The following is an 18,466-nucleotide window of genomic DNA, read 5'->3' as shown; positions in this document are numbered from 1 at the left end:
TTTTTTTGCAACAGTCTTACACTGTTAACTCATATTTAGCTTGTGGTCCACTCTGACCTCTTGATCCCTTTTTTGCAGTAATCCTTCCCAGGCAGTCATTTTCCATTTTGTACATGTACAACTGATTGTTCCTTCCTAAGTGGAATACTTTGCATTTGTTCTTATTGAATTTCATCCTAGTTACCTCAGACCATTTCTCCAGTTTGTCCAGCTCATTTTCAATTATAATCCTATCCTCCAAAGCACTTGCAACTCCTCCCACCTTGGTATCGTCTGCAAATTTTATAAGTGTACTCTCTATGCCATTATCTAAATCATTGATGACTATATTGATCAGAACTAGACCCAGAACTGATCCTTGCAGAAGCCGACTCGGTGTGCCCTTCCAGCATGACTGTGAGCCATTGATAACTACCCTGAGAATGGTTATCCAACCAGTTATGCACCAACCTTATAATAGCTCCATCATGGTTGTATTTCCCTAGTTTTTTAATGAGAAGGTCATTTGAGACTATATCAGATGCCTTATTAAAGTCTCGATATACCACATCTACCGCTTCCCCCCATCCACACAGTCGTCAGCCTGTCAAAGAAAACTATCGGGTCAGTTTGATATGATTTGTTCTTGACAAATCCATGCTGACTATTACATATCGCCTTATTATCTTCTAGATGTTTGCAAATTGATTCCTTCATTATTTGCTCCATTATCTTTCCGGGTCCAGAAGTTAAGCTGACTGGTCTGTAATTCCCTGGGTTGTCCTTATTTTCCTTTTTATAGATAGGCACTATATGTGCCCTTTTCCAGTCTTCTGGAATATCACCCGTCTTCCATGACTTTTCAAAGATAATAGCTAATGGCTCAGATATCTCCTCAGTCAGCTCCTTGTGTATTCTAGGATGCACTTCATTGGGCTCTAGTGACTTGAAGACATCTCACTTGTCTAAGTAATTTTCAACTTGCTCTTTCCCTGTTTTGAACCTACTCCATTTTCACTGGTGTTCACTATGTTAGGCATCCAATTGCCACCAACCTTCTTGGTGAAAACCGAAACAAAGAAGTCATTAAGCACGTCTGCCATTTCCACATTTTCTGTTATTGCTTTTTTGTCTTCATTGAGTAATGGGCCTACTCTGTCCTTGGTCTTCCTCTTGCTTCTCATGTATTTGTAGAATGTTTTCTTGTTACCCTTTATGTCTCTAGCTTGTTTGATTTCCTTTTGTGCCTTGGTCTTTCTAATTTTGCCCCTACATACTTGTGTTATTTGTTTGTATTCATCCTTTGTAATTTGACCTAGTTTCTACTTTTTGTAGGACTCTATTTTTATTTTTAGATCATGGAAGATCTCCTGATTAAGCCAGGGTGGTCTCTTGCCACTCTTCCTATCTTTCCTGTGCAGTGGAATAGTTTGCTCTTGTGACCTTAATAATGTCTCTATAACACATAATAAATGGGTTAATTGTTTATCAGGTCCAAATACCCTAACACTGCACTGGAGACATTACCGTACCAGGACTTGCCTGGAGGTGTCTTCGCATTAGCTCCCCATGTTGCAGTGTGGGTAAATTTGCTTTGTTAGTAATGACAGTACTCACAGCTCCCCAAAAGGACAGAGAAAGTAGCGTGAGTGAAGGGACTGATTTGGTCGCTGGGAGGTAAGCAAAGCCACAGTGCTGTTAGCTACACCTGTAAAAGACATGTCCCAGCAAAGAGATGGAGGAAGATATGAAGAAAATCAAAAATAAGTCTTCCCAGAAGGTGTAATCTGCACTGACTGCTGAAAGGGAAATAAAGGGTCAGATCCCCCAGATGAGCCATTGATGCCCAGCACAGCTCAGGGTGAGGGGTGAAGGCTACCATCACAGCCACCTGATCCTCAGACTGCCAGGCACCAGTCTGATCCTGAGCAGCAGCTTAGAGCAGCCAAGGGATCATTCCAGCTTCTGGGATCACCACAGAGACAGGGTCCTGAGTCTATGCCCCCTCCTCCAGTAGCTGTGAGCTGGGATGTCATAGAGCTGGTTATACAGGAAGATTTTCTAGGAAATTCTCAGTTCGCCACTTAAGCCATTTTAAAGTGGACTTTGCACTGCGCTGAGGATAAGGATTGGGATCAAACAATGCAAACCAACCTAGTGGAGTTCAAAGTGGGCCAGAACTATGTTTTATTTGCATGGAAGTAATCCCATTGGCTTCATTTTTGTTAAACCAATATAAGTAAGAGAAGAATTGAATCCAGGATGTATAAGTCATCTGTTACTTACTGGGTACTGCTTTTCTTTAAATTACAAACATCAGGCTGTCTATGGAATGAGTAAACTGTATATAAAGTCACCATTTTCTACTCTGAAATTTTGGTTTGTTTTAACTTCCTTCTGCAGAAAGAAGTAAAGCATTTCAAGATGTTCTGTCCAGATTAAACCTGGAGAAGCACAGAAGCATCAAGATCAGGCTGAGGGATGTTTTGGAGATCTGCCCAGAAAGCATCAAGAACAGGATTCCAGAGGCATTAGGTGATTTACCTTGGCATTTCCTGAGGAAGGTCATAGCTCTGAATGGGACGGCCAGAAATACAAGCATTGGGCACAAGGCTCCTGCAGAAGAAATGGATGATTATGAGGAGAAACTGCATACTGATGGCAGTTTCTGTTTTAGTGACACTGAGATGAAAGTTTCTCTGCAATCTCTTGATGTTCTTTGTGCTGTTCTGCTTTGCTCAGTTTCCTACAGCAGGAGATCCTGTCCAAAATGTCCATGTGCCAGTTTGCCCTCCCTCTACTGCTACCCACCCTCAACACCCCCAAGGGCACCCTATTACTGTGGGCCATGAGGGACATTGTGAGGAAGTGGAGGCCGCACTCCCTGGCAGAGAGCAGAGGGTTCAGAGAGGAGAGCCTGGTGCTCACAGAAATGCCAACGATTTCTTTTGTGTGGATGGGGAGCTACAGCTTCTCCAAGTCCCAACTCCTCAATGAGGTTCTCAGCCCCTCCCAGCAGCACCATGATTTCTTTATCCATCGGGACATGGAGTCTGGGAACTTCCTTCAGAAAATCGCAGATGGGCTGGTTGAGATTTCCTGGTATTTCCCTGGGGGGACGGAAAATTCTGATCTTTTCCCAGAACCCATTGCAGTTACAAATTTGCATGGAGACATTGAGTCCCACTGGCTACAGTTTAGCTTTTTAACAGCGGTCTCCTCCGCAGTGTTCATAGTTACCGAGAGCATCGGTGAGAAAGAATACGAGCTGTTGTCATCTCTGAAAAAATCCAGCTCTAAATATTACTTCATCCTCAACTGCAAGAATAAGAAACCCAAAGAAACTCTGGGATTTCTTAATAAGCTGTCCTCAGTGTTGAAACTGAGCAAATCACTAGTACTGGTGAAAGATAGTATCATGAATAATGCAGGATTTGTGGAAAAAGGTGAAGTCCACCATAGGAACCACAGTGAATTCATCTCCGAAGACAGTGAGTTTGGGAGCCATGGCTGTGACGGCACGTGACCTGGGAATCCAGGTGGATGAGGAGTGTCAGGCATGTCAGTGTGCGAGGAAATATACTGAAGAAATCACTGCAGAAATAAGAGATGGGGCAAAATACAAAAGGGAAATGCTGAGCCTGCAAGGAGACCCATGGAAAAACTTGGCTAAATTGGAAAAAGAGATGTGCCAAATGAAAAGGCAAGGGGACGTGGCCATTGAAGACTATAAATCTGCACTGAAACAGAAATGGTTAGAGATACGTAGACAGCACAATCAGTGTGACCGTACTAATGGTTTGACTAAGTCTATCAATGGAATAGTACAGTTGAATCCAGTGGAGAAACATTACTTTCTGAAATGGATGAAATTTAGCCTGGATAAAGAAGGGAAAATGGAAGAAAGCCAAAGACAATTCTCCCATCTCCCATGCACAGCAGCTGACCTGATGCTGGAAGGGTTTCCTGTGGAGCTGATCGATGGAGATGCCTCCAACATCCCCATGAACTGGGTAGTAGATGTTCTAACTCATCTCCATATCAGACTAGGGGGTAGATCCAGAATGGTGGTTATAACAGTGCTGGGAGTGCAGAGCACTGGGAAATCCACTCTTCTCAACACCATGTTCGGCCTGCAGTTTGCAGTGAGTAGCGATCGATGTACGCGAGGAGCGTTCATGACACTCATTAAAGTTACAGAAGCTGTTCAGGAGCTGCTTGGCTGTGATTTCATCCTGGTGATAGACACTGAAGGTCTGAAGGCCCCTGAACTAACAGCACTGGAAGACAGTTATCAACATGACAATGAGCTGGCCACTCTGGTGATTGGACTGAGTGACATCACCATCGTTAACATGACCATGGAGAATGCCACAGAAATGAAGGATGTTCTGCAAATTGTGGTCCATGCATTTCTCAGAATGGAGGAAATAGGAAAACAGCCAAACTGCCAGTTTGTGCACCAGAATGTCAGTGATGTGTCTGCTCATGATCAAAACATGAGGGACAGGAAACACCTCCTGGAGCAGCTGAATGAAATGACGAAAGCTGCAGCAAGGATGGAAAAGCAAAGCAGGGAAATGGCATTTTCTGATATTATGGAGTATGACCCAGAAAAACACAATTGGTACATGCCTGGCTTGCGGCATGGAGTCCCTCTCATGGCTCCCGTAAACACTGGATACAGTGAGAGTGTGTGTGAGCTAAAGAAATACCTGTTTGAATTCATAGAGAACCGTTCACGGAAAAGAGCTGGAAAGGATATTCCTGATTTTATTGTATGGTTGAAGAGCCTGTGGAAGTCAGTGAAACATGAGAACTTCATCTTTAGCTTTAGAAACAGCCTTGTAGCTGAAGCCTATCACCAGCTGTCTGTGAAGTATTCTGAATGGGAATGAGGTTTCCGCAAGGAGATGTATCTCTGGATATCTGAAAAAGAAACTTTTATCCAGAATCAGCTGCCAGAGATACTAGAGGGTGATCTCTTTCACAGCTTAAAAATGGAAGCACCAGGGAAGCTACAGCAGGGAGAACAGAAGCTCTTGAATAACTTAGAACAGTATTTTAAAGGTGAAGCTCCAAATTTGAACCTGATAGAAAAGTACAGAGAAGATTTCAAAAGGAGCACAAATAGCGTCAAAAGAGAACTTGAAAATTATTCAAGCAGTAACTGTGAGGAAGCAATTCGAATACGAAGAGGACAGCACAAGATAGACAATATCCAGTCTGGGTACAAGCAGAAAATTGAAGGGGAAGTTGCCAGACTCTTGGCTGAATGCCGAAACAGAGAAGATAAACTAGACCATGAGAAACTGAAAAAAGAATTCGAAACGATGTGGCGAGAAACCTTGTCAGAGTTAACGCTCTGTACTTTACAGAAATGTCAAGTTGTTGAAGATATGGATCTCCAGCTGAGAAAGGATCTGAAGCACAGAGGGGGTGCTGTCAGACAGATACTGCAACATGCAAAAAGCCTGCTGGATTATAGAATGAAGTCTTTCACAATGAAGAAGGAATACTTAAACCTAAAATGGACCAGAGCAGTTGTAAAATACTTCTCACAGGAATGTTACTGTAAAACTGAAGAGCTTGCTCTATCTTTAATGACTGAATGCAAGAAATACATTGAAGAAAAAGTTAAATCCAAAACAGACTATGATGAAACCTATTGTGGAGAACTGCTGCATATGGTTAATGAGAGGTTAAAAGAGGAGGAGATTGAGAAACTTCACACTTCTCCTTTGTTTGAAGTTGACCTGAAGCTTCATGTTTGGGGGAAGCAGCTTGGGCATTTCAGAAGATGCATGAAGATTTTATCAAAGAAAACGATCCTCAGCAACATCTGGAGAAGCTGAAACCTCATTATTTCTCCATATTTACTGATCTCCATTTGGAAAAGAAAGAGAGCCAAACGAGGGCGAGGAATTTCTGTGATCAGTGTCTCAAACCTGCCCTGGTGGGTGATGTCAACAAAAGGCTCCGACTAGAAATAGTTGACAATTTTCTCAGCAGTGAACAGGCCCTTGAATACACCAGCCGAAGCTTCTTTCAGTTCTTTTTGCTAAAGAAGCTGCTGGAAGAGATGAACTTTGACAACTATGTGAAATAGATAAGTAACTATGAAGAGTTTGTCAAACCCTGGATACAGAGATGTCTGATAGACCACTATGGAGGGAAGGCAAGTTTGAGGGATTTGGAGAAAGGGATTCTATCCAGAATAATAAATAAAATCAAGGGAGTTCTGAAAAACTCCATAAATAAAAACAATAACACAGTTTCTGCCTTTTTAGACAGCTTTTGCAAAGAGCTGCAGAAGGACCTGGCCATTTCCAGCAATAGCTTAGTTGGAGTACAGTTTAAAACCACAGCAAAAATTGAGCAGCTTTCTGGTAACATTGAAATCTTCCTTCTGGAGCTGGAACAACAAATCTTAACCCAGTTTAATCATTTGGAACTTGAGACCAAACTCTCCAGCCTGCCAGTGAAACCCCAGGATGAGATCTTCAAGCGAGTGTTTGGCTGTGGGAAGCAGTGTCCGTTCTGTGAAGCCCCCTGTGAAGCAGGAGGCACTGACCATAAAGAGCATTTTGTATCAGTCCATCGACCCAAAGGGTTAGGGAACTTCAGGGATTGTGATTCACAAAAGCTTGAGCATTCCATATGCTCCTCTGATGTGGTTTCCAATCGTGAATTCCGAACTGCAGCCGCAGATGGGAAATTTCATCCCTACAAAGATTACCGCCATTACTACCCAGACTGGCACATTCAGCCTGGTCCCAATATTGATGCTTCTGATTTCAGGAAATTTGTTTTCAAATCATTCAGTGACCTGTTAGCTAGAGCGTATGGTGCTAAAGCAGCAGATCTTCCAGGAGACTGGAAAAATCTAACTAAAGAGCAGGCGCTGAAGAGCCTAAAGGAAGTGTTTTACATGAAATAATAGACATGCCAAGAGTCTCTTTAAATAGGATACACTTCAACAAAACAAAACCCTTAATTTTAAAAAATGGAATATGAACCAATCTGACAGCCTGTACCGTTTTTTAAATTGAAAACTAAAAAAAAAAAAATCAATTGCAGGTCACTTCTTCCAGTTAGTGCAAGGCTGCTGCACAGGAACAGCCATACCAAAGCAAACTGATAGTCCATGTATCCCTGTGTCCTTGCTGAACCAGAATAACAGCCCATCTAGCCTGGTATCCCCACCTCTATGCAGTACTGGATCAGACCAGTTAGTGCAAGGCTGCTGCACAGGAACAGCCATAACAAAGCAAACTGATAGTCCATGTATCCCTGTGTCCTTGCTGAACCAGAATAACAGCCCATCTAGCCTGGTATCCCCACCTCTCTGCAGTACTGGATCAGACCAATCACCCATATAGCCTAGTATCCCACATCCTTGCTGTATTGGATCAGACCTAAAGGCCATCTAGCTCGGTATCTCATCTCCCTGCTGTACTGGATCAAACCAGTGATCCATCCTGTCTCTGACAGTGGCCATTACAAGATGTCTCAGTGGGAGGTGCAAGAAACCATCTAATGGAAATTGTATCGAAACGTTTTTAGAGGAGAAGCTTCTTCCTAACGTAACTATGTAAACAGGGTCCGAATGAGTTCTCCCATGACAGCTAGCTGGGAGCGGGAGAGACTTTAGGAGGAAATTGTATTTACATGAACTCACCTACTCTGCCTAGATATCCATCAGATATAGAGGTGTTGCTCACAGTGATCAATATTGACTTGTGTTGGGTTACAGATCACTTTAGTACGGAATGAAGGGGTAGTGAAATGTTGTTGTCAGTGGTGTTGCATTTATTGTATGCGTAAAGGGGAGCAGAACTGTGCTTAACCTGTCTCAAATGAGGGGTCACCCTCAGCTGAAAGGACTCATTAAGCCAGGTGCTTGAATGCCTGACTCCTGCGAAAGTAAGAGGGGTGAGGAGAGGTATCTCTGCCAGGAGGAGTGAACTCTCCCTAAGGGTCCCTGGTCTGGTTTAACCTGTTTCTCCCCACTGTTCAGAAGATAGGGCCTTTTGTTATTTTAAGTGCTCAAAAGAGCTGACAATTACTTGTGGCAGGACAGCATTTCTGCCCAGCCTAATAGCTGAAAATCACTAAGGGCTTGGCTACACTTGTGAGTTAGAGTGCATTAAAGCAACCCCGGGCACCCTAACTCATGACCCATCCACACTGTCAAGGCACGTAGAGCGCCTGGACTTTGTAGCGGGAGTGCCCCTGGTAATCCACCTCCACCAGAAGCATAATGCTTGGTGCATCTCGGCTGAAACGCCCCAGCATCAGTGTGAACGAGGTGTTGCATTACTGCGCTCTGATCGGCCTCCAGAAACGTCCCATAATCCCCTTAAGTCAAGTGGCCACTCTTGTCATTGTTTGGAATCGGCTGTAGGAATGCGGATATGTCCTTTCAAAGCTCCGTTTCTGACAGCTGGCATGCTTATCTGCTCTGGGACAAAGCAAACCATTACTGTGGAATGCTGCTTGAGAGGCAGGATGAGGGGAGTCTGCTGCTCTCTGAACTTACAAGACAGCATGCTGACATGCTCTCAGCCCCCCCAAAACCCACTCTCTCTCCGCCCACATACACACAACACACTCCCTGTCACACTCCACCCAACCCCACCCTATTTGAAAAGCATGTTGCAGCCACTTGCATGCTGGGATAGCTACCATAATGCACTGCTCTCTGTGGCCATTGCAAGAGCTGCCGTTGTGCTGGCATTGTGAACACACAGCAGCGCTTTCCCTGCAGCGCTCTCTGAGGGACACTGCAGCTCCTGGCGCTGTACATCTGCCAGTGTAGACATAGCCTAAGTTACATCAGTGAAACTTTCTTTATTCAACACAAGGGCAGATTCAGGACCTGAGTATTACATAGTAGGAAGTAATTACTTTAGAATAGGCTGTAAACACAGATAAATGATTGGCATGTATGTTGAGTGTTTAAACTGAGTCTCTCCCACCAAATAAGAATCCGTTGAACACAATTAAACTGCTATATTTAGAGCATGACTATCATTTACTCTCCCTATTGTGCATTAAGAAATTAGTATTCTTGTTTTAATGTAATCACGCATAAGAAGCAACAGAAAACCATTTACAGTTAAACAAAATAAACTTGGGAATGGACTTTTTTGTGGTGGCTTATTTATTTTGAAATGTTGCCTTGGAACTTTTTGTTTTATTTAGCCCTGAGAGGAAGGATAGTGGTTGAGGTCAGCAAACATTTCAGGAGATGTGATGCTTCCAAAGTACAAACCCAAGATCCCAAGCGATACAGGACCCCTTAACATTTAAATTAGCCTTTCTGAGAGGCCTGATGCTGATAAGAATGACTGACCTCATGAAAAATGGGCTTTGTTTTTTCACTTAAACAGTGAGAAAATTTCATGGAGCCCTGAGCTCTCACTTGTGGGGGCTGGGGTGTGGAGACCCAATGCGGCACAAGTTAGTAATCGCTGTGGTGGGATAGGCAGGGCCAGATCTGGAGTCAACAGAGCAACCCCCAGGTGAAGCAGTTCAACCCCAACCCAAAGACTGGATTTTCCACAGTTACAAGGGAAATTAGATAACTATACACACACACACACACACAAACAGACTGAAATATGTAGGGTTAGAAATCCCCAGTAACAACATTGATGGCCCAAACTCTTTGCAGTGATTCCAACTCGTGACACTCCCTCTCTGTGTCTCTTCTCGACAGTGGGGCTGTGAGTGTAGCTGGATTGGGCAGTGGCTCCCTCTACTGTCCCACGGGGGAATCTCTTCTCTTCATTGCCACATGCCACGCAGTTGCCGTACTCTATCTCTCAGCCCAGCTGCTCAGAGGATTTGCCCATGTCACCCGGTTTCAATTGTTCCTTTCCACATAGAATCATAGGACTGGAAGGGACCTTGAGAGATCATCAAATCCAGGGGTTCTCAACCTTTTTCCTGCTGAGGCCCCTATAAAAACATCCTATAAAAACAACAGGGGCCGGCAGGGGGGAAGTGTGGGCTCCAGGCCAGGGGGACACACTTGGGCATAGGCATAGTTTTACTTCTTTTTTTTTTTTTGGTGTGAGGGGGGTAATGAAGGCCTGGCAGGGCTTATCCCAGCTCCACACAGCAGGGTCCAGGGAGGATGTGCCATCTCCACACCCTGACTCACTCAGGAGGGCACCCAGCTTGTCTGGGCTCTGGGGGGATGCAACCAAAAATATAACGGAAAGGGGGGACTCAGTTCAAAAAGTTTGAAAACCGCTCAGGTGCGGGTAGGAGGTTAGTTAGTGAAATGAGGGGAGTAGCTCAGGGTACAGGGAGGGGATAGCTAAGGGCTGTGTATGGGCAGGGGTTGCTCAGGGTGCAGGCAGGGGGTAGCTATGGGCTGTATGCAGGCAGTGGGGCTTCCAGTGCAATGCCCAGCTTCAGGGGCAAGGCACTGGGACTCCCGGCTTCAGCCTCCCCGCTGCTCCTGGCTTGTGGGGGAGGGGAGGTTTGCCGGCTCTAGCACTGTGTTGCTCCTGGCTTGGAGGGGATGTGGGGACCCTGCCGGCTTCAGCCCCACCTAGCTTCTGGCTGCGCCACTCTCGGCTTGGGGGGGATGGGGAGGGCACCGCGGGCTTCAGCCCCACGCTGCTCCTAACTAGGGCAGGGGGCCCACTGGCTTCAGACCCGCACCGCTCCTGGCTTAGGAGGAAGGGGAGGCCCAGGCTTCAGCACTGGGGCTCCAGGTTTCAGCCGTGGGGCTCCACGGCCCCCCAGAAAGGGCTCACTGACCCCCGGCTGAGAACCACTGATCTAATCCAGTCCCCTGCACTCATGGCATGACTAAGCATCATCTAGATCATCCCGGACAGGTGTTTGTCTAACCTACTCTTAAAAATCTCCACTGATGGAGATTCCAAAACCCCTCAGGCAATTTATTGCAGTGCTTAACCACCCTGACAGGAAGTTAGCCATTGATAGCTACTCTCTGGGAATGGTTTTCCACCAGTTTTGCACGCATCTTATAGTAGCTCCATCTAAGTTGTCTTTCCCTAGTTTGTTTATGAGAAGGTCAGGTGAGACTGCATCAAAAGCCTTACTACCGTCAACATATACCACATCTACTGCTTCTCCCCATCCACAAGGCTCGTTACCCTGTCAAAGAAAGCTATCAGGTTGGTTTGACACGATTTGTTCTTGACAAATCCATGGTGACTATTACTTATCACCTTATTATCTTCCAGATGTTTGCAAATTTAGAGCTTAATTATTTGCTCCATTATCTTTCCAGGTACAGAAGTTAAGCTGACTGGTCTGTATTTCCCCACGTTGTCCTTATTTCCCTTTTTTTAGATGCCCTTTTCCAGTCTTCTGGAATCTCTCCCGTTTTCCATGACTTTTCAAAGATAATCACTAATGGCTCAGATATCTCCTCAGTCAGCTTCTTGAGTATTCTAGGATGCATTTCATCAGGCCCTGGTGACCTGAAGACATCTAATTGGTCTAAATAATTTTTTACTTGTTCTTTCCCTATTTTATCCTCGGATCCCACCTCATTTTCACTGGCATTCAGTATACTAGATGTCCAATTACCACTAACCCTCTTCTTGAACACTGAAACAAAGAAGTCATTAAGCACCTCTGCCATTTCCACATTTTCGGTTATTGTTTTTTCCCTCTTCATTGAGTAATGGGCCTACCCTGTCCTTGATCTTCCTCTTGCTTCTAATGTATTTGTAGAATGTTTTCTTGTCACCCTTTATGTCTCTAGCTATGATCTGTTTTGTTCCTTGGCCTTTCTCATTTTGTCCCTACAGTCTTGTGTTATTTATGTTCATCCTTTGTCGTAATTTGACCTAGTTTCCACTTTACGTACAACAATTTTTTGATTTTTAGGTCATTGAAGATCTCCTGGTTAAGCCAGCATGGTCTCTGGCTATACTTCTTATCTTTCCTATGCAGTGGAATAGTTTGCTTTTAGGCCCTGTAGTGGGGCAACTGCCCCACTCCAGTAAAACAGGGGTTAAAAGCATCCCTGGAGAGGGCTGTGGCTGGGCTAGGCTGATTCAGGAAGCAGCCACAGCTGTGGCCAGCTCAATCAGGGTCCAGCTGGCCCTTATAAGAGGGCTTGGGGCCAGAAGTGAGAGGAGTGTCACTCTAGCCCTGGAGGGAGAAGGGCTAGCTGCCTGAGAGCAAGGTACCTGAAGTGGAGCAGTGCTGGAGAAAGGCAAAGGGAGCTGGGGAGCAGCAGCCTGGTAAATCCCCAGGCTGAGGCCTTGTTGAAGGCCTAAGAAAGGTACTGGGGAGGCAGAGGGGCAGCCTGGGGATAGGCAGAGGCAGCAGGTCCTACCCCCTTGCCAATGATGAGTGGCCATTACAGACTGTAGTCTGCCCCAGTGAGCAGGGGCTAGATGATGACTGGCAGTAGCCACTGAGGCAAGGTGGGTTTAGAGGGTTGGGGGTTCCCCTGGGAGGGGAGACCCAGAGTGTGGGGGTACAGCTAGGGGGCAGCACCGCAAGGTAAAAGGGCACCAAGGTCCAGTAGGGTTTTGCGGGCCCTAAGGCAGGCAAGACACCAGCCTGCAGAGGGCGCTCCCAGTGCTGAAGCGCTAACTTCCAAGATGACCAGCAGGAGGCGCTGTGCCCGTGAGCCTTTGCCTTGCTACAGGCACATAATAATTTAATAATAATTAAAATAATTTTAGCCAGGTGAGATGGGGACATGAAGCTGGGTGTTGTCAGCATCCTGAAGATCCCACTGCCCAAGTTTCCTTGCTGCTCCAATGGATCAGATACACTTAAAACAAGAGAGGTGGCTGATGGACCCTGCACATCCCCCGGTGGCAGCATCCTCCAGGAGGAAAAGCAATTGGCCAACAACTGCCTCTGAGAGCTCTCAGCAAAGCTAGGAACAGAGTCACCCAAGAGCAGCCCTGACCACCCCCGCTTTGGTCCACAGTGTGTCTAAATTTGCTAACAACATACACAGGTGAGTTCACAGCATGTCATGATCAACAGTAGCGAGGTCAGTGGCCGATCTAATCACATCAACATGAACCTTAATTCTCAGTTACTCTGAGGCTGTTTATATCTGACCGGCTGGTCCTGCCCTCTTCTGTCTAACACGGCTGGAAGTTTGCCAAGGGTTTCTTGGCTCCCATCGCCCAGCAGAGAGAGACGTGACAGCTGCAGTGTCTGTGTTTAATATGTAACTCTCCGACGATGGATATTTGTATAAAAGATCTCGTGGGATCAAAATTTTAACTCTAACACAACACTTGCTTCCAAGCTTTCTCCCTTGTAGTTGACTGGAGAGGAAGATTTTGTAACAGTTCTATGAGTTTATATCTTACTGTTTCTGATAATATTGGTTGTGAAGAAGCCCAACAAGCTCCAATAAAAATGTATAGCATAGGTGTTAGCTAGAGAGCAAATCTAAGTCCTACTCGTGTACCCCACTCCCCAGATGGTTCTGTTTGTGAGTTATGTCCCTTCTCCCGACCCTGTGTTTGTCTGGTCTATTTAGAATTGCTCCTCAGACCAGCACTGTCTGCCACCCTCTATTTGTATAGTTCCCAGTACAACGGGGCCCCGAGCTTGGTTGGCCAAGAGGTACGACTGTAACACACATGATTAATAACAAAGGGGAAGAAGTTTAAATCTGAGTGATAAAAGAACAGGTCATTTATTGAAAACTGCCAGAGTAAGGAGGACTCTCTGCCTCACCATATGATGGCATGTGACTAGAAATATGGGCAGCAAACACTCCTCACATCTTAGGTGTGTTAGCACCTTATAGCTACAGGGTGACTGATAGGGTTGCCAGTGCTCCAGGATTGCCCTGGAGTCTCCAGGAATTAAAGATTATGTAACATGAGGAGGCTACCTCCAGGAATACATCCAACCACAATTGGCAACCCTTGTGACTGACGAGGCTAATAAATGACTCCCCTCCCCAGAGTGGGACTTTAACCTGATTGCTAATAACTGATGTAGGGCTATGCCTGAGGGGAAAGGGAGTGATGTGATTGGCCTAAATCTGGATTGAACCTGGTCTGACAAACTCAGTTCAGTTTTGCCAGACACAATCTGATCATCACTGTTAATTCTGTAGACTCAGTCACAGCTCAGTAGTGACATGGCCCTGCTATCCCAGCATCCTGGCTGGGAGCACATCCCTGGGAGCTGGAGGAGAGCAGAATCTGCCAATCTCAGGGCAGACTGTCAAAAAATAGGGCAGAGAGCCCAACATGGTCATGTGTTTTATAATTAGGGTGACCATATTTCCCTATGCTGGATATGAACACCTCTTAAAATTACTCGTGAGTTCACTGGCAATCAATCAGAACTATGCAGTACAAACATTCAAATTAGCATCAAGTTGACTGAGCCTCCATTAAAAAGAAATACTGCCTAGTTGGATTCTTTTTATTTACCTTCTTATCTTTAAGGCTTTAGGGTTCACATTTAGGGGTGAGTGACACCCCCCCCCCACACACACACCTTCCCACACCTGCAGGGTGAGGTGACACACACACACGCCCATACACCTCTCTCACACGGGTGTATGTGTGTGTGACTGACGGACTCGACCCTTTCCCTGCCTGGTGCTCTTTGCCCTCCACGCCTAGCTGGGCCCCTGGGTCAGATCTGCCGCTCCTGGTGCCACATCTTACCAAGGCAACACATGGATGGGGGCATGCAGGCTCACATGCCTCCCCCCATTTCTGCCAGGGCTTATACCAAAATGTGTCATGGGGCCACCAGCAGCCTTTTGTCACTGTGCAGGAGGGAAGGGATAGGAGCTGCTTCCAGCCACAGAGGAGGAGTAGGGGGCAGTGATAACCTGGCCCTTGTCTTTGCAGAGCTCATCTCATCTTGTTCCCCCCACTGTGGCTGGAAGCAGCTTGTCCCTTCCTGCCCACACAGAATCATAAATCAGCTAAGACCTCCATGCTTCTGCTGGCCACCAACATAACCTAGATGCCTTCTGTCCCCCCCGGCTACAGCGTGGGAAGGAAGGAGTTAAGCCTTAAGAATGCACTGTGCACCAGGGCCCAGGTAACCTGATTGCAGAGGCTTCAGAGAACCTGGCCAGAGAGGTAGCTCAGCAGGGGAGGGTGCCTAGGGGACAGAGCAGCCCCAGGCTCCTTGGGGGCTGGACTGTAGGGCAAAGAGGGCACTAAGCCCCTGTCCGGGGGCTGCTGTGAAGCCTGCAGGGTCAGGTTGGGAACAGGCTGGAAATTGTTTCCCACCCCAGTCCAGAGCTTAGCGGCTTCCCCATGCATGCATTGCCCAGGGCTTTGACACACGCAGGGCTCGGCTCCTCCTCGCCAGTGTCCCAGGCCGGAGGGTCTTGGGCTTTCCCAGGGTGCTGGCCCAGCCAGAGGCAGTGGGGGAAGGAAGGAGTCTGCCAGCCAGACTGTTAATAAGTGCAGGGCTCCGAACAGGAGCTGGTTCTCCGCACAGCGCTGGGAGTGGGATATGTCCTGCTGTGTGTGTGTGGGGGGGGTGATATGGAGGAGCAGCAGGACTTGTGGGGGTGAAGGGGCAAAGCAGGGAGAGGACAGTGAGAGGAGGAGCATGTAAAGGGCCGATGGGTGGGCAGCAGAAGTGACCTATAATCAGCCACTGCCTGGCACCTGCCCGCACTCTCCAGCCACTGCAGCTCACAGCTAGGGCTGGCCAGAAACGGGATGGGGAGCAGGGCCCTGCTGGTCGAGAGCCAGCTTGCAGCAGGGGCTGTGCTGACAGACCAGCAGGGGGAGCAGCTGGCCCTGCACGCTGCATCTTATCCCTGCCACCAGCTTTGCATCCCCACCCCCATCATTGGTCACTGGACCACGCCCACCCCCACCCACTGGTGGGAGGATGGCTTGTGAGTAGGGACCCGTTAGTACTGATGCATGTGGGGGAGACTGAAAATATGGGATAGTTTGCCCATTTTTAAGGAAAAGTCAGGACAGCTTAAATACGGGATTGTCCCTTTAAAAACTGGACATCTGATCACCCTATTTATAATTACATTTCACCAAACCAGCAACAAATATAAACTCCTGGATCACTGGACTAGCCTTACCATGGAGTTACAGACAGTCTCCTTAAGCTCTCCAGCCCATCTCACCACGCAAACAAACTGCACCTCGTGATAATGGTCACATAAACCAAAAATCACACCACATCAAGTTCCTCCCAGTTCCAAGAAACCAGTCACTTCCCCCTCATCAATTGGTACTCTGGATCTTACACCAAGGACAACACTGGTAGCCAATGCTATAGTTAACTAACTATAGGTTTATTAGCTGAAAAGAAATTAGTGTTATTGAGAGGTTAAAGCAGGTAAAATACATTAACAGGTGAGTCAAAGTTTGTGAATCCCAAAGGATAACAGGGGTGTAGTAATTTGCCAGTTCAGGGCCACCCAGAATAGCTCTGGGGATCTCCGTCTTCTTGTTTAGTTATTCCACCCTGTTAGAACCCAAACAGTCCAGAGATAAAGGATCTTCCTTTGAATCAGTACTTACAGCTTCTTCTCCACACAACAATCAGAGACATGTTCTTACTCACACAATGGCCAATTGCTTTGAATTTAGCACTCTTCATTTGCATTCAATGAGTTATTTAATTACAAGCTTAGACATAATATAACTGCCTGCCTTTACATTATAAGAAGAATAGATAAATGAAAAGAATACAAGTAACATTCCATTAGTTTCATGAAGTTCTAACATCTGAATACACTCTTAGATTAACACACACTTTGATCTAGGTCTATTTAATTACCAGGCATGCGTAATGTAAATGTAATGTAATAGTAAATAAGATATAGTTAGGCGAAAAAATACAATTAACATCTCCTTTGATCTCTATTAACACACAAGTGAATTGGCCTGAATATATACTAATACATTCAACTCCTTTGATAGTGACACACAAGTGAATGGGCCTATGGCTCTGGCCTGGCTTTGTCAGCATAACACCTGCCACCAGGAGTTATGTGAGCCCTTCACACCAGGGTCCCGCATTCTCCCCCCATGGCATGGGCTGTGTGCATGCCACTATTCTCCCATCTATACATCCCCATTCCCTCTTCCATCCCTCCTCCATGGTATTTTTTTCTGGGAGATGAGTCATTCAGGTGGCCAACATCTTAAACTCCACTGGGATGCCAGGAGCTTCATTTGTCCCTCATATTCAGTTTACTGATTTCCCCTCAAATCAAAAGGGTTCTGGCTATTGGTGCCCAGGGCACCACCTGAAATTTTGGAATTGATCAGATGAGGCATTTAAAAGTTATCCCATTAGAGACAGAGAGACAGACAGAGAAATGGCACCAAGCGGAGTGTAAAGGCGTTGCATGCCTGGCCAAAAAGTGACATTACTAGGCTTTTTTTAATCCCTTGGAGAGGGCAGCATCCACCACTTCCCTTCCTCACCCATCCCCCAGCGTAAATGGAGAAAATTTCTCTCATCAATAGCCAGCAAAGCTCAGTACAGATGCACAGTGGCAGCCTCTTCCCTATGATGGGAACTGAGCGGGGCTAGACAGAAATGTGGAGGGCTGTGCTATATATCTTGTGGGCACACGTACATATTTATTTGTCTAACAATGCACATGTCTCTTTTATCCATGTTATCCTCAAAAGGAGAATAAAAATATACACAGATCAGTTTTAAACTTTATCTCTGGCACCTACCTGGGGCAACATTTATTCACAGAAATCAATAGGAAAAAAAATTGTACTCAGGATGCTCCTCTCTCAAAACCTCGTCTCACTCTCCTGTAAACCATTTCTCATTTAATTTTCTTTGAAAATTCTTGATCATTTATACACAAAATAAATCAACATCAGTCAAACATGGCATTTTAGAATTTCATTTTATGAAGCTCCTGGTTGGCCTGAACTGGGGCTTATACAGTATCTGGCTAACAAGCAAATGAGATCAGGCAAAAATCGTATGACAGTAAATAGTCAAATCATCAGCATTTATACATCAGTGAAAGTCAGGGCAGTGAAGCTCAGCCTTGGCTGTCACAGCTTACTTAAAGCAATTTTAAAATCATGTTTGGATACAACAGGAATTACTGAAATGTTTATTCACATCTTTATAGACACTTTCATCCAGAAGGATCCATTTGGATGTTACAGACAGAGCTGGGCCAAACCATGCCATGCGAGCAGGGGGGAGGAAACCCAGGCAAGTATTAGCCAAAATGGCAGAATGTGACCTTCCAGCTGGGACCACAAATTTCTTAGCACCTTCCTAATTGCCTTCCCTGGCTTCTCCCCACAGCACCCCCATGCAGAAGGGTAGCAGGCAATCACAGGGCGAATAGCCAATGCACCATGGCTTCTTAGCCTTACTAGCCTGGATGAGAGATGTGTGCAGGGCAGTGAGCAGAGCAGAGGGAAAGACCATTCCCAGGGATGGGGTGGGTTTCCCATGGAGCCTCAGTGTCTGTTGGGTTTGTGGGGATTCCCTTTGAAACCTCAATGTC

The 18,466-nt window shown here is 46.1% G+C and overlaps 1 pseudogene; it reads left to right on the top strand.

Moving 5' to 3' along the window:
• Positions 1 to 1,821: 1,821 nt before the first annotated feature.
• On the top strand, positions 1,822 to 6,919 carry LOC144930636 (up-regulator of cell proliferation pseudogene; annotated as a pseudogene).
• The last annotated feature ends 11,547 nt before the right edge of the window (positions 6,920 to 18,466 follow it).

The sequence above is a fragment of the Lepidochelys kempii genome, chromosome 6, assembly GCF_965140285.1.
Source record: "Lepidochelys kempii isolate rLepKem1 chromosome 6, rLepKem1.hap1, whole genome shotgun sequence".
In the NCBI taxonomy this organism is placed as follows: domain Eukaryota; kingdom Metazoa; phylum Chordata; order Testudines; family Cheloniidae; genus Lepidochelys; species Lepidochelys kempii.
Note: the sequence above shows the minus strand (reverse complement) of the source record. Positions and strands in the feature narration are given on the sequence as shown.